This window comes from Macaca nemestrina, chromosome 3 (assembly GCF_043159975.1).
Source record: "Macaca nemestrina isolate mMacNem1 chromosome 3, mMacNem.hap1, whole genome shotgun sequence".
Lineage (NCBI taxonomy): Eukaryota > Metazoa > Chordata > Mammalia > Primates > Cercopithecidae > Macaca > Macaca nemestrina.
Window position 1 is genome coordinate 19,905,448 of NC_092127.1, and position 15,249 is coordinate 19,920,696.

Consider the following 15,249-nt stretch of genomic DNA (forward strand, 5'->3'; position numbering starts at 1 on the left):
TAGTAACTGCTCATTTTGGGGTTAACATAATTTTTTTTCATCAGGGCTAAAATTTCTTTCATTTTCTGACATTTCTCACGACCATGATTCTCGCAGATTTTGTGCTGGGATTTTTTGTTTCATCATGGGAGAAAGATTCATTTAGATTCAGTTGTATCCACTTCTTCTAAGACAAATACTCAGACCATTGTTTCTGAGCCTTATTTTCTCTAGGAGGACAAAATATTTCCTGGATAGTCACTCCAAATTTTTCTGTCTTGCTTTCTTTCAGAAACAAAGCATTGTCAAGAAATGCTTCCCAGTCTCTAAAAATGCTGAGAGGAGTTGGCATGGAGGGGTGAAGGGAGGCTCTTATCTTGGCCTTTAGAAGGACTTCCATATAGAACCACTTCTCCACGCCCACATGGTCTTCTCAACACGTCCCCCGTAGGGGCTCCTTCTGTTCCAGTGCACAAGTGGCCCCCATATCCTACACCTGGAAGAACTAAGCCCAAGAGAAGGGCAGCCCAAATGACCAGATTGATGCCTGAGAAACAGCTCTAAACTGAGATATTTTTACCCTTCAGCTGTTAGATGTGGAAACAGATACACATTCCGCTGTCCTCCAAAACAGGTGAAGGCATTTCACAAGCAAATGGTCAGCTGGGTAGCCTTAAGCTGAGTTTCCCCACCCCTCCTACAGTCCTGCTTTTCTTTTCTCTTCTTTCTGGCAATAAATTCCTAGCTCTAATTGTTCTCTATGACTCACACCTTTGACCGATATTTACCCAAGAACCCACTGTGTGCTACTCTGTGCTTGCTGCTGCATGGCTGTAGAAGACATTTACCAAAGATATAATCGCACAGTTGGAATTGCTGGTGTTTCAGGTGGAACACAGAAACATTCAGGAAACATATATGGAATCTGTGCAGCAGTGACAGAAGGAAGTCCAGACATGTGAGTTGGCAGGCTTTATGGAAGACAGAGACCCAAGCTGAACTTGGCAGGTTTACACACTGATGTACAAGTGGCTCAGATGGCCATTCCCTGCCAGGCAAAAGCCAAGTGGGAGCAAGATGAGTGGGAAAGTCCATGAACAGATGTGCTGAGTCCATCCCAGTTACAGCAGTGATGTTCTTGTGTGCTTGTCCAATTTAAAATGTCTAAATATTATTGTTTTTTTGAGACAAAGTCTCACTCTGTCACCCAGGCTGGAGTGCAGTGGCACAATCTTGGCTCACTGCAACCTCCGCCTCCTGGGTTCAAGTGATTCTCCTGCCTCAGCCTCCTGAGTAGCTGGGATTACAGGCGCACACCATCACACCCTGCCAATTTTTGTCTTTTTAGTAGAGATGGAGTTTCACCATGTTGGCAAGTCTGGTCTCAAACTCCTGACATCAGGTGATCCACCCGCCTCGGCCTCCCAAAGTGCTGTGATTACAGGCATGAGCCACTGTGCTTGGCCTAAATATTATTTTTTAACTCCTCTCAAGTTATGGAAAAAGACAGTGCAGAGTTATTCGCATCTTCTCAAGAAGGAAGGACCTGGAATAGTTCAACACAGAAAGAGATCTCGAACCAGTACTATCACTCTCCCAGAGAAAACCACAGAAACTCCTCAAAACAAAAGACAAATGGAACTAGAAGTCTAATCGTAACCCCCAGTGGCTTATAACCCCATCTGAACCTGTATCCTTGAATGTCACTCTGCCCACAAAACAACCAGAGGAAATTCTGAAGATGGACATACTTTTTCCTCTCTCCTCTCTTTCTCCAACATTCACTGGAAAAAAATGTTTGACTGCTCTCTGTACCCCCTCTTGCTTTCTGCTTTTGTATACCACCTGTTCCTGTGGTGTTTTAATGAATACTCATAAGCCCTGACTCATAAGATTAAAATGAGCATCATTCCAAAATTCTGATTGTGCCATGGAGATCACAGCCAGGATATGTAGGCTGAACTGAAAGCAAGAACTGGGTTTCCTTTGTGATCTTCTTTAACACCTACAACTTCTCACTCTATAATGGACCATTGTGTTTCTCTGGGCTGCTCCATGACTCACCAGCCTATCATACAGATAGATGGAATTCCATACAGATAGATGGAATTTGTTCATTTTGAGGGATTTTAAGGGGGTGTATTAGTCCATTTATACTGCTATAAAGAAATACCTAAGACTGGATAATTTATAAAGGAAAGAGGTTTAATTGACTTACAGTTTTGCATGGCTAGGGAGGCCTCAGGAAACTTACAATCATGGCAGAAGGGGAAGCAGGCACGTCTTACATGGCAACAGGAGAGGGAGAGAGAGAGAGACAGAGAGAGAGAGAGAGTGTCAAGGGGGAAGAGCCCCTTATAAAACAATTAGATGTTGGCTGGGCGTGGTGACTCAAGCCTGTAATCCCAGCACTTTGGGAGGCCAAGGGGGCGGATCATGAGGTCAGGAGATCGAGACCATTATGGCCAACATGGTGAAAGCCCATCTCTACTAAAAAGACAAAAATTAGCTGGGTGTGGTGGTGTGTGCCTGTAATCCCAGCTACTCAGGAGGCTGAGGCACCAGAATCGCTTGAGTCCAGGAGAAGGAAGTTGCAGTAAGCCGAGATCGCACCACTGGACTCCAGCCTGGAGACAGAGCAAGACTCCATCTTAAAAAACAACAACAAAAAACAATTAGATATCATGAGAACCCACTCACTATCACAGGAATAGCATGGAGGAAGCTGCCCCCATGATCCAGTCACCTCCCACCAGCTCCCACCCTCGTCAAGTGGGGATTATGGGGATTACAATTCAAAATGAGGTTTGGGTGGGGACATAGAGACAAACCATATCAGGGGGGTCTGGAAATCTCAGACAACAAGGAAGTGCTAAAGCTATATAATTTTTCTGGGAAAAGAGCAGCTGTCCCTAAATATTTCATTCTAAAATTTGGCTGATGGCAGAATTACACTGATTTTTAACCACCTTGTTTGGCTAGCAGATGATGGCAGGATCAGCTATGACTTATACCTCCTTCACTGTAATCAGTCCTAGGCTGAGAGGAGGGATTATGCTTGACAGGTAGTTCAGAAAACTGACAGGAAATAGCATTTGGTCTCTTTAAAGGTGAACTACAATCTGTAAGAGATAATCTAAATCTAATTTATCAAAGTTCCAGATGGCAAAGCTATGAGTAACATAGCCTCTGCCTGGGGCTTATATTAAATTACGCCTTCTTTACCTTTTACTGTTCTTTAAATTTTAACTTTCATAGAAAAAGGAAGGATTAAAATTCTGCATACCCTGAATTGGGAGCACAGCAGTTTCTAGGACACTGTCGAATATAGGATGTAGATGCATTGATTGAGAATGCAGACTGCCAGGCTGGAATTGAGACCAACTTGACCAATGTCAAAACAGTGTGAGTGTTCACTCATGATGCTGAAGAATGAAGGAAAAGCAATATGTATTAAAATTTAAGCATAAGGAATGAAATCTGTTTTAGGGCCAGGCATGGTGGCTTACATGTGTAATCTCTGCACTTTGGGAGGCCAAGGTGGGAGGATTGCTTGAGCTCTGGGGTTCCAGACGAGCCTGCACAGCATAGAGAGACCTCATCTCCACAAAAAATAAAAATAAATTTTAAAATAATAGAAAATAAAAATAAATCTGTTTTAGGAATTTAACTTCATCTCAATAAAAGGGAAAGAAATTATTGATCTCATCTGCAAACTCCTATGGAGAATTGTTTTATGCTTTTATTACAATGGTGGAAGAAAAGTATCTCGTTTTTCTACATGTGGAAAGAGTTACTTCTCAAAAGTTTGGTCTCTATTTAAGTATAGGGACATATGGCTCAGATCTTCTGGAAAAGTATCAATTTCTAATATTCAGATTGGATCCAGGCTAGGAGTGGGAAAAAGTTGTCCAGTAAGTATGATCATTGAAAGCTAGTCTTCCCATACTCCCCAAGCACAACCTGGACCTTTTTTTTGTTACAACCTGCTTTCCACCCATAGGAATGGCTTTTTGCCTCTTGCAGTGTCCAGGAGAGACTTATCATTTGAGACACTTGGGAGTTAAGGACAGAGTTCAGCTCTATACTGCCCACCCTTTGCTTGGGTCAGCAAAGACGAGAGGGGAGAATTTCCACCATAATTCCTGAGACCTTTGGGAGTTATTTCCTAGCAAATATGGAGGAAACAAAACAATTCACATCTCACATCTTTTTCACTTTCCATTCCAGGAATTTTATGCTAAACCCAATAAATCAACATTGTGCTGCTAATCTAGGAAAAATTATCTGTTGTAACCAAGAGGACAGTTGCACATTGCAAAGGTCCAGCTTTACAGAAATCAATTTTTTTTCTTCCTTTGGATATCTCTGTGGGAGGGCCAGATGTCAGGATTTAGGAGGTGGCCTTTCAAGTTTGCATTTCTATATTACACTTTGAAAGCAGTAAGTCTGGTGATGGTTCTCCAACGTAATGTGATGATGGGAACCATTCACTTGTAACCTTTCCTTTATTCCCTTAAGAAGATGGAGGAGTATGGGATGTTAAGGTTAAGCCCGGCAGCAAAGCCAAGCTCAGATACCTCAAGGGTCCACTCCTCCAAACCCATGGCCTCTTCATAAAAAAAGAAAACAGATCTACAGGAGAAAAAAAAGCCAAAAGCAAACGCAAAACACTTCTACTCCACCTCCACTGCATTGTGGAAGGTCTACGCCATGTTCTCTGCTCCTCTGATGGCCATGCCCAGAACTAACTTCTTTCCTTCCTTCCTTCCTTCCTCCCTCCCTCCCTTCCTTCCTTCCTTCCTTCCTTCCTTCCTTCCTTCCTTCCTTCCTTCCTTCCTTCCTTCCTTCCTTCCTTCCTTCCTTCCTTCCTTCCTTCTTTCCCTCCATCCCTCCCTCCCTCCCTTCTTCTTTTCTTTTCTTTTTTTCCTTTTTTTCTTTTCCTTTGAGACTGAGCTTGCTCTGTTGCCCAGGCCGGAGTGTAGTGGCACCATCTTGGCTCACTGCAACCTCTGCCTCGTGGGTTCAAGTGATTCTCCTGCCTCAGCCTCCGGAGTAGCTGAGACTAGAGGCGCGTGCCACCTAATTTTTTGTCTTTTAGTAGAGACAGGGTTTCACTCAGTCTGCCCAGGCTGGTCTCAGACTCCTGAGCTCAGACAATTCGCCCGCCTCCACCTCCCAAAGTGCTGAGATTACAGGCGTGAGTCACCGCACCTGGACCCGACTTTTCTTTTCTTTTCTTTTCTTTTTTTTTTTAAGATGGAGTTCTGGTCTTGTTGCTCAGGCTGGAGTACAATGGCGCCATCTCAGCTCACCGCAACCTCCGCCTCCCGGGTTCAAGTGATTCTCCTGCCTCAGCCTCCCGAGTAGCTGGGATTATAGGCATGCACTACCACGCCCGGCTGATTTTGTATTTTTAGTAGAGACGGGGTTTCTCCATGTTGGTCAGGCTGGTCTTGAACTCCTGACCTCAGGTGATCCACCCGTCTCGGCCTCCCAAAGTGCTGGGATTACAGGCGTGAGCCACTGCACCCGGACCAGACTTTTCTTTAAAAGTACGTGGTATGTGGGGTTTCCTTACCATGTGATCAATATGATCACCTGTGACAGTACCATTAAAGCTCCAATTTTTAAAAAATTGAATTGATTGAATCAAATTAAATTGAAACTCATTTCAGAGTTTTTGTTTAAAATTTGGAACCCCCTGGAAAGATGATACCTTAAATTATCATCAGCAATGACCTTACATATCAGTGAATGCATCAGCAGACAAGGAGACCAGACTGCTAAAAGTAAGGGACTATGACAAAAAGAAGGGTGTCGGAAAGTGAAGAAAGTGACTTGGAGCCTAGAGGAAGGTAAGAAACCCTAACGCCAGGCATAGAAGACTCATTCTTCCCATTCAATAAGGAGACGCAAACTCAGAACCAGGCAACTGGAAAGTTGTGATCATATATCTGTATGTATTATCACCATATATATTTATAAATATATATAAATAAGTGTATTTTATATATAATCACCATATATTTGTAAATATTATATGGTGATTATGTAAATATTTAAAAATATGTATTTGATGATACTATATACAGTATATTATATATCAGTATAGACTATATTTATATATGTAAATATATATAAATGTATGTAAATATGTATTTATATTTTAATAAATATAGCATTATATATTACATATATTACTTTTTTATTTATATATTTGTATTTTATTTTTATTATTATAAAATATAGATTTATATTTATATGTGTATGTTATATTTGAGACAGGGTCTTGCTCTGTCACCCAGGCTGGAGTGCAGTGGTGTGATCACAGCTCCCTGAAGCCTGTAACTCCTGGCCTGGGCTAAAGCAATCCTCCCACCTCAGCCTCCTGAGGAGCTGGGACCACAGGTGTGCATCACCACACTCGGCTTATTTTTTTAATTTTCTGTAGAGATGAGGTCTCACCACGTTGCTCAGACTGGTTTCAAGTTCCTGGGCTCATATAATCCTTCCACCTTGACTTCCCAAAGTGCTGAGATTACAGATGTGAGCCACTACTCCTGGCCAGGTGATAATATTTATAGTCCTTGCTTACAAAATTGTTGTGAGGCAGGAATGGAATAATGCCTATTTTGAGCACTTTTAACTGACGAATGTTCTATCTGTATTGGTTTAATTCTGTTAATTCTGAGACTAGCCTTTGCTCTGAGACTTCGACTCATCTTCCCCTTCTTTGGTTGCCAGCTTTTAACTCTTTGGAAGAAAGGTGGTGCTCAAACCTAAGTACTTATATGTTGTATTTATAGGTTGAAATATATCATCTTAGCACACAATCCCTTGGACTAAATTTTAATCTAATTGTTATTAACTTGGGATATGGGATGATAAAACATTTAACTATTTCTTATCTAAACATTGTCTTTTCATACTTAGATCACTGCAAAAATGGCAATTCATTATATTCAGGATATTTTCACCAACTGTTAATAGGGCATCTGCACAATTCCACTCTAATGGATGGCTGACTTTTATCTTGCACAATCTTCTGCATCGTATCCGTTGATCATTGGCTTTGCATCATAGGCAATAGCACTCACCCAGTTTCTATATGAAGAGGCTGGCCTATGGAAACCCTGTAGGCCTCACTACACTCTGATTCTTCTTGTATGCCTTTTATTTTCCCTCAGAAATTAATGACTCCAAACATCACAAACATTCCCGCTTCCCTGACATTTCTCCCAACATCTCTCCTTTATGAAGCCCCGTGTCTTACTCCTTATTGCTTTTACAATGAAAAGAGCATGAGCTTTAGATTTCAGACAAAACTGGGTTCAAATCCCAGCAGGTTCACAAGTTGTATCTATGACTTCAGACAAATTACTTGATTCCTCTGAGCCTTTGTGTCCTCACCTGTAAGATGAAGCAACCATGAGATAAAAGAAATAAGAGAGAGAACAAAGCTCTGGGTAACAGTCCTGGCCAGCAGAAAACACTCAATACCCTGAATTCTCTCATTTCCTCTGCTGCAGCCCAGAAACTTTCCCTTACTGCTCAAGTCTTAGGGATCTTGCTTCCTTCTGAACTCCTCTATCATATACTATCGATCTCCTTGATTCCATTCTAAGCACTCCGAGGTTAAAGAAATATGTCTCGCAGTTCTTCAGGACTTGATTTGGTGCCTTACATGTAGTAAATTATCAACAACTGGCTTTTGTTCTTCTTAATGTAATAAATGCCATTACCGGCCCTTCTGTCCACACTGTGCAAAAGGCCATCTCTTTCATGACACATATTCCCCAGAAGTTCTACAAAGAGTAAAAGTTGGACCAGTGACAGTCATGGCAGGAAACAGAATTTAACTCACATATTAAAAATGAAGAATCTTTAGCCAAGGACTGCATTTCGAGGTGTGGGTAGAGTTAAGAGCATAGCACTATGTGTTGAGGCACCTAGAGACTGGCAGCAGCAGGAGGCCACCCACACCAGGGCTGAGAGGACACAATGAGCTGTGGTCCTGAAGGTGCACAGTCCCTGCCAAGGACACGGGGCTAAAGCAAAGCAGTGAGGGCCCCAGGGGAATGAATTCCTTGACTTTCCTCGCCTTCCACACTTTGATTTCCTGCTGGTATTTTCTATCTGCTGAATCTAGGAAGCTAGGGGCAGAGAAGGCCAAGGGAGGCAGTTTCCCAGCAATAAGCCTCCCAGGGTACAAAACACAATAAAGAAGGGGAGAGAATAGATCTGGAGCAGGGAGGGCAGTGGCAGATAGAGAATGAAGAACAACTTCAATTTATGTGTCTTTAAGAGTCTTAGAAGTTATTTTGGGCTGTGCGCTGTAGCTCACGCCCAAAACTTTGGGAGGCCGAGGTGGGTGGATCACCTGAGGTCAGGGATTCGAGACCAGCCTGACGAACATGGTGAAACCCCATCTCTACTAAATACAAAAAATTAGCTGGACATGGTGGCACATGCCTGTAATCCCAGGTACTTGGGAGGCTGAGGCAGGAGAATTGCTTGAACCCGGAAGGCCGAGGTTACAGTGAACCGAGATTGAGCCATTGCACTCCAGCCTAGGCAACAAGAATGAAACTCCGTCTCAAAAAAGAAAAAAAAAAAAGAAATCATTTTGTCTCACATCACAGAAAAGAAGTAGGATTTCAAAAAGCTAGGCAGAGCTAACATCACCAATATTGGAGTAGACCAAACTCAGGTGCCTCCTGACACACTGATGAAGGAGGACACAGCATCACTTCCATGATCCTCCTCCCAAAAATCATAACCTACATCTTATCAGACAAACCCAAACAGAGGGACATTCTACAAAATATTCTTCAAAATTGTCAAGGTCATAAGAGATGAAGTATGACAGAAGAACTGTCCCAAATCAAAGGAGATTAAAGAGACCTGAAAACCAAGTGCAACAGGCCATCCTCAATTGGATCCTGGATCAGAAAAAAAAAAAAAAAATGTATTTTTCCTTTTTCTCTAAAGGACATTAGTCAGATAAGTGACAAAATTTGAATAAGAACCAGGCACTGTGGCTCACAGCTGTAATCCCAGCACTTTTGGGAGGCTAAGGTGGGCAGATCGCTTGAGTCTAGGAGTTCAAGACCAGCCTGGGCAATATGGTGAAACCTCATCTCTACAAAAAACTACAAAAATCAGCTAGGTGTGCCTGTCATCCCAGCTACTCAGGAGGCTGAGGTGGGAGTATCACTTGAGCCCGGAAGGGGCTTCAGGCTGGAGTGCAATGGTGATCACTGCAGTGAGCTGTGATCATCACTGCACTCCAGCCTAGACAACAGAGCAAGACTGTGTCTCAAAAATAAATAAATAAATAAATAAATAAGAGCTATAGATTAGAAAAAAGATAGTATCATTGTTAATTTTCCTGATTTGATAATTTTATTGGGATTATGTAAGCAGATTCTTTTCTGTTCAAAGGAAATACACCTGAAAGTATTTTATGGTAAAGGGACACAATATCTTTAACTTCTCAAATGGTTAAAAAAAATATGAATGTGTGTGTGTGTGTGTGTGTGTGTTTGTGTGTGTAGAGAGAGAGAGAGAATGATAAAGCAAGAAAATAGAAAGAAATACTAACAATTTGGTAGGTTTGGATAAAGGGCATTCCATTTCTTTTTATTATTTTGACTGTTCTGTAAGCATGAAGCTATGTTTTAAAAAAGAAAGAAAGGAGAAGAGTTCACCAAAGGATGAGGATGATGCTAATGGGAACCACTCATTTTCATTGAGAGAATGGCTAGGTCCCCACGGTTTTACCAGAACCTCATTAAATGTATGCTTCTCAGACTACTCTGGGCACCCAGTGACTTCTCTCATTTACAGAGCTCCTATAGGGAATTTTATTCCTTTCATTAGGATTTGTTCTGTTTTTATTTGTAATGGTCTGGGCTCAATGTTTCAACAATGGAACTGCCTTTAATTCCTTTTAGAAGTATAAATTATCCCTTTAATATAGGAAGAAGCCAGGTAAAGCAAAAAGCCATGCCATGTCGTCGTTGGAGAGCTTGGCATGAAATTACAGACTCTCCTGTCCCCTCTGTAAGGAAGTGAGAGAGTGGTGAGTGTAATGCTTATGCTAGCTTTGAGACTGGATTGTTTTCCTCCTCCAAAAGAGAGCCACTCATACAACATTAACTTTCTGGGAGAATGGTAGCATTTTGCTCATTTCCCCACTGCCTCATCCTGTCCCCGAGCAGTTGTTTGAAAAAGTTATGATGGCTACATATATGGCACACACATACATCTTTCTAGATGTCTTAGAGAAAACCAGTAACTGCAGTGGCTTTTAGTATAGAGATGGCACAACTAAACCTATTGCAACTCCAAGGACAGTTAGAAGATGATTCCAGTTTTAAAATTCTGATATTAATTTGGGTATTTGTTTTTAGTGGTGATTTTTTTTTGTTTTGTTTACTTGGGGAGTTTGGACATAAAAAACATGTCCATGTTTTTGAGCATGCTGTCAATTTTAGTCCAACTAATGTTACTGCAGGACTGTAAGAAAAATGAAGAAATTCTTCAATGTCGCAACGTCATAGTGAAAAAAGGAAACCCCAGCACCAAACATCAGTATGAATCTTTTTAAGATTTAGACTACCAGGCAAGTATTATTAGTTCAAGTATTAATTTTTTTACAACACAAGAATTTCACTGTTATTAATTCAAGCAACATGTATTAGGTGCCTACTGTGTGCCAGGCACCATAAGAAACAAAGTGAAATAAGCCTTGATTCGGCCTTCATGTTGCTTTCCCAGTCCACAATTTTCTTTTGCCAGCAAAATTGATGGCTATGTAAATACATAAATACAGTATTATACTCTGGAGAATGTAAGTTTCTATCAATCTAGTATGTCTCCTGAGAGCTATACTTAGGGAAGAAACACTTCAAGATACTCACTGGGCAGGTAGCTGTGGGTGGGGGACCCTTTCAGACCCCAAAGAGCAGAAATCTCTGAATCAGTAATGTTCACCCATAGTTGAACACCCATAGTTCATTCATGTGATGATTAATTTGGCTAAGAAATATCATTTTGTTAAGCTTTAGTTGGGTGTCAAAATACATTTTTAAATAATACATCTGGTCTGGTATTGCAAATGGAGCAGCAGCAGAACAAGAATAAATCCAACATATGTTCTTGTCTTAGAATTTTTGGGCTGCTATAACAAAATGGTGATTTATAAATAACAGAAAGTTCTTTCTTACAGCTCTAAAGGCTGGGAAGTCTAACATCAAGTCATCAGCAGGTTTGGTGTCTGGTGAGGGCCTGTTTTCTGCATCCAAGATGGTGCCTCATTGCTCTGTCCTCACATAGTGGAAGAGACAGGAAAAGGAGATTCACACCATGTTACCAAACGGCAGAAGAGGTGGAAGGAGGCAAACTCCCTCCCACAAGCCCTCTTATAAAACCCTAATCCCATCCGTGAATGCTCCATTCTCATGACTTAAGCACGGCATAAGACAATGACATTGACCACTTTCAACATATGAATTTTGGGGAACATCCTCAGACTATAGCAATTCTACTTGCTAACATAACTGCCTCATATCATCTTTGAGTTTATTAAAAATTATATACTGCAACAGTCCAGTCCTAATTTCAAAAAGGAACACCAGGCTTGTTTGTGACAACAGCCTGACATCTCTAGAATAAGTTCATAGGTTCCCAAGGTGAGCTGTTTGAAAGACAGCACTGATTTGGAGGAATGGATAAGTGCTGGTGTATTTGTTGAAAAAATAGCCTCATAACTTTATAATGCCCTTTTGTATGTGAATTTGAAGGCCTATAACAATATAATGCAAATATTGAAGTAATGTAGGAAATTTTTTTGCAAAGTGGTAAAATGCTCATGGTAGAGGGTTATCTCATTGCCAGCCTCCAAGATGGCCCCCAACATCGGCTGCTTCCTGGTATTTGCATGCTTGTGTAGGGATCTCCTACACTACTACAACCAATGGAATACAGCAGAAATGATATCTCACTTTCGAGACTAGGTTATAAAGGACTGCACATTCTGTCTTCTCTCCCTTTCTCTCTGTCTCTTTCTCTCATCACTTCCTCTGGGGGAAGGCAGCTTTCATATTATGTGAGCTCTATGGAGAGGCTTACCTGCTGAGGGCCTGAACCCTCTTTATCAACAGCCACATGAATGAAGTTGGACACTAATTCCCCAGCTCTCAACTGACTGCTACCGTACCCATGACTTAACTGCAACCTCATAAGAAACTTTGATTCAGAACCACACAGCTGAGTGGCTTCAGATTCTTGACCTTCAGAAACTATGTGAAATAATGTGTATTGTATTAAACAGCTAAGTTTCAGGGTAATTTGCTGCACACAACAGACAACTCATACTGCTAAATGTAAAACATAAATATATGATGGAAATTTGCCAAAATGTTAACGGTGATTATCACTGACTGATGAGTTGTAAGTAATTTTCATTTTTATCAGACTTATTGTATTCTTTCCTAATTTTACATATTAATTACATATCACTCTTTAAAATAGAAAAAAAAGGCAGGGAGTTTTGTTTGTTTGTTTTAATACAAAGTGTAATTTACAATGGATTTTTCATTCATTTTATTACCATGTATGAGCCACAGGATTCTGCAGGGACAATGATTAGCACTGATACAGAAAGAAGAATTAAAATGCCAGGCAATATAATTTGGCCAAGTTTGAATCAAGTACTAAACAGAGATAACCAACCCAGCTAATTCTGTCTAATAAGTGTACATACACCACCACACCAGTTACTGCTTTGAAAAAGCCTTTTTAATTTTGAAATAATTTCACACATACAGAAAAGTTGCAAGAATAGTACCAAGAATTTCTGTACACCATTATTTCTATATAGCAACATACTCTAATTTTGAATGTCTTACATTTGCTTAATCATTCTAGATGGACAGACAATAGATATGGATACATAATGTGTGCATCACCTCTTCATAGTACTTATCACTATTATAGTTTTACATTTATTTGTATAATTATTTGATTAATTTTGTCTTTTCAGCTAGACTGTAATTTTCATGGCTTTTGTTTGCCATTTTATCCTGATGGTTAAAATTGGCTCATAGCAAATGCTAAATATTTTGTTTCATGAATGAAGAAATGAAAGGAATAGGAAATGAAGAGAGAGTACATGCTGGAAATCTTACACAATGTTATTCTTCTGTACCTTTTTTTTTTTTTTTTTTTTTGCGACAGAGTCTTGCTGTGTCACCCAGGCTGGAGTGCAGTGGTGCAGATCTCGGCTCACTGCAAGCTCTGCCTCCCAGGTTCACGCCATTCTCCTGCCTCAGCCTCCTGTGCAGCTGGGACTACAGGTGCCCCCCACCACACCTGGCTAATTTTTTGTATTTTTAGTAGAGATAGGGTTTCACTGTGTTAGCCAGGATGCTCTCGATCTCCTGACCTTGTGATCAGCCTGCCTCAGCCTCCCAAAGTGCTGGGATTACAGGTGTGAGCCACCGTGCCCGGCCTCTTTTGTCCCATTTTCTTTGATACTTTCCCACCAGATCTTTTCACTCTTTTATTTTTTTTCTTGGAATTTAAGTTATTTTTAAAAATTATATATGTTTTTGAAGTCACGATATCTGAAGAAAAAATGAAAATAATTTTTTTAAAAGTATACATGTTTTTATTTGTGCCTATCAGTTGGGTAAGGCAGTAAGATTCAAGATGTAATGCTTTTAGCTCTTTGAGGAATTGCCACACTGCTTTCCACAATAGTTCAAGTAATTTACACGCCCACCATCAGTGAATAAATGTTCCTTTTTCTCTGCAACTTCACCAGCATCTGTTATTTTTTGACTTTTTAATAAGCTTACTACCTGGGTGGCAAAATAATCTGCACAGCAAACTCCTGTGATGTGAGTTTACCTGTATACGAAACCTGCACATGCACCCAGAACCTAAAATAAAAGTTAAAAAAAAATTTTTTTTTAAGATGTAATGCTGAAGTAAAATCCAAAAGCTGGTGGAGGATCATAAGAAACAGGAAAGAGACTGAGATGTCAGAGAGTAAGAATGAGAAATGGCAGCTGGGCACAGTGGCTCACACCTGTAATCCCAGCACTTTGGAAGGCAAGGTGGGTGGATCACTTGAGCCAGGAGGTCAAGACCAGCCTGGCCAACACAGTGAAACCACATCTCTACTAAAAATACAAAAAAAATTAGCTGGGTGTGGTGGTACACACCTGTAATCCCAGCTATTCAGGAGGCTGAGGCATGAGAATCGCTTGAACCCAGGAAGCAGAGGTTACAATGAGCCAAGATCATGCCACTACATTCCAGCCTGGGCAGCAGAGTGAGACTCTGTCTCAAAAAAAAAAAAAAAAAAAAAAAAGGAGAAAAAGACTGAAAAGACTGAGAAATGATATTTGAAGCAAGAGATTAGATAAATTTTCCCACTGAAGTAGGCTGTGTAAGCTCTGTGTATTGGTTTGGGTGGGCTAGGTTATGCTACAATAACAAACTATCCCAAATCTCTGTATCTTTTTTCTGTTTGTTTGTTTTTTGAGATGGAGTCTTGCTCTGTCGCCCAGGCTGGAGTGCGGTGGTGCAATCTCAGCTCACTGCAAGCTCCGCCTCCTGGGTTCGTGCCATTCTCCTGCCTCAGCCTCCCAAGTAGCTGGGACTACAGGTGCCTGCCATCACGCCCGGCTAATTTTTTGTATTTTTAGTAGAGACGGTGTTTCACCGTGTTAGCCAGGATGGTCTCGATCTCCTGACCTCGTGATCTACTGTATCTCAAAGCAAGAAAGATTTATTTCTAGTACACAATGTGTGATCAATATATGATCCTTGGTGCTCAGCTGGGAACTCTAATCTCTATCATACTTACTCCAGGACCCAGGCTTATGGAGCAGCCACCAGAGGACCCCTGCTAGTCATCATGCCAGAAGAAAAAGGAACTCTGAGAAGTCTCTCATCACTGGTAAGATTTGGTGAATAGCACTGTAACTACTAGCTTCCAAGCAGCCATCGCATTTCCTGTTCAGTAATCTCTATTACAAATTGAGTTTTATAGAGTGGACAAATAGGAAATGATGAGAATTTTGTAGACACTCAACATCAAGTCATTGCATATATGTATCTAAGCACAAGTGTTTCCCAGTCTTTCCAAACTTTCACCTTCCTCTTCCTTCTGTTTCTTCAATGTGATCCCCTTTCATTCAAGGAGGATTTCATAACTAAAAGCAAAGCCTAACTCATCACTCATTTGAACTC

The 15,249-nt window shown here is 40.8% G+C and overlaps 1 long non-coding RNA gene and 1 pseudogene across 1 annotated transcript in view; both read left to right on the forward strand.

The window, feature by feature from the left end:
* LOC112424029 (uncharacterized) overlaps nucleotides 1-4,250 on the forward strand; it is a 46,446-nt gene extending 42,196 nt beyond the window's left edge. The window contains exon 3 of the long non-coding RNA XR_003014676.2: nucleotides 272-4,250. This is a non-coding gene — a long non-coding RNA (uncharacterized lncRNA). The remainder of the gene's footprint in view (nucleotides 1-271) is intronic.
* Nucleotides 4,251-5,819: 1,569 nt separating this feature from the next.
* LOC105466690 (prostaglandin E synthase 3-like) overlaps nucleotides 5,820-15,249 on the forward strand; it is a 100,531-nt pseudogene continuing 91,101 nt past the window's right edge.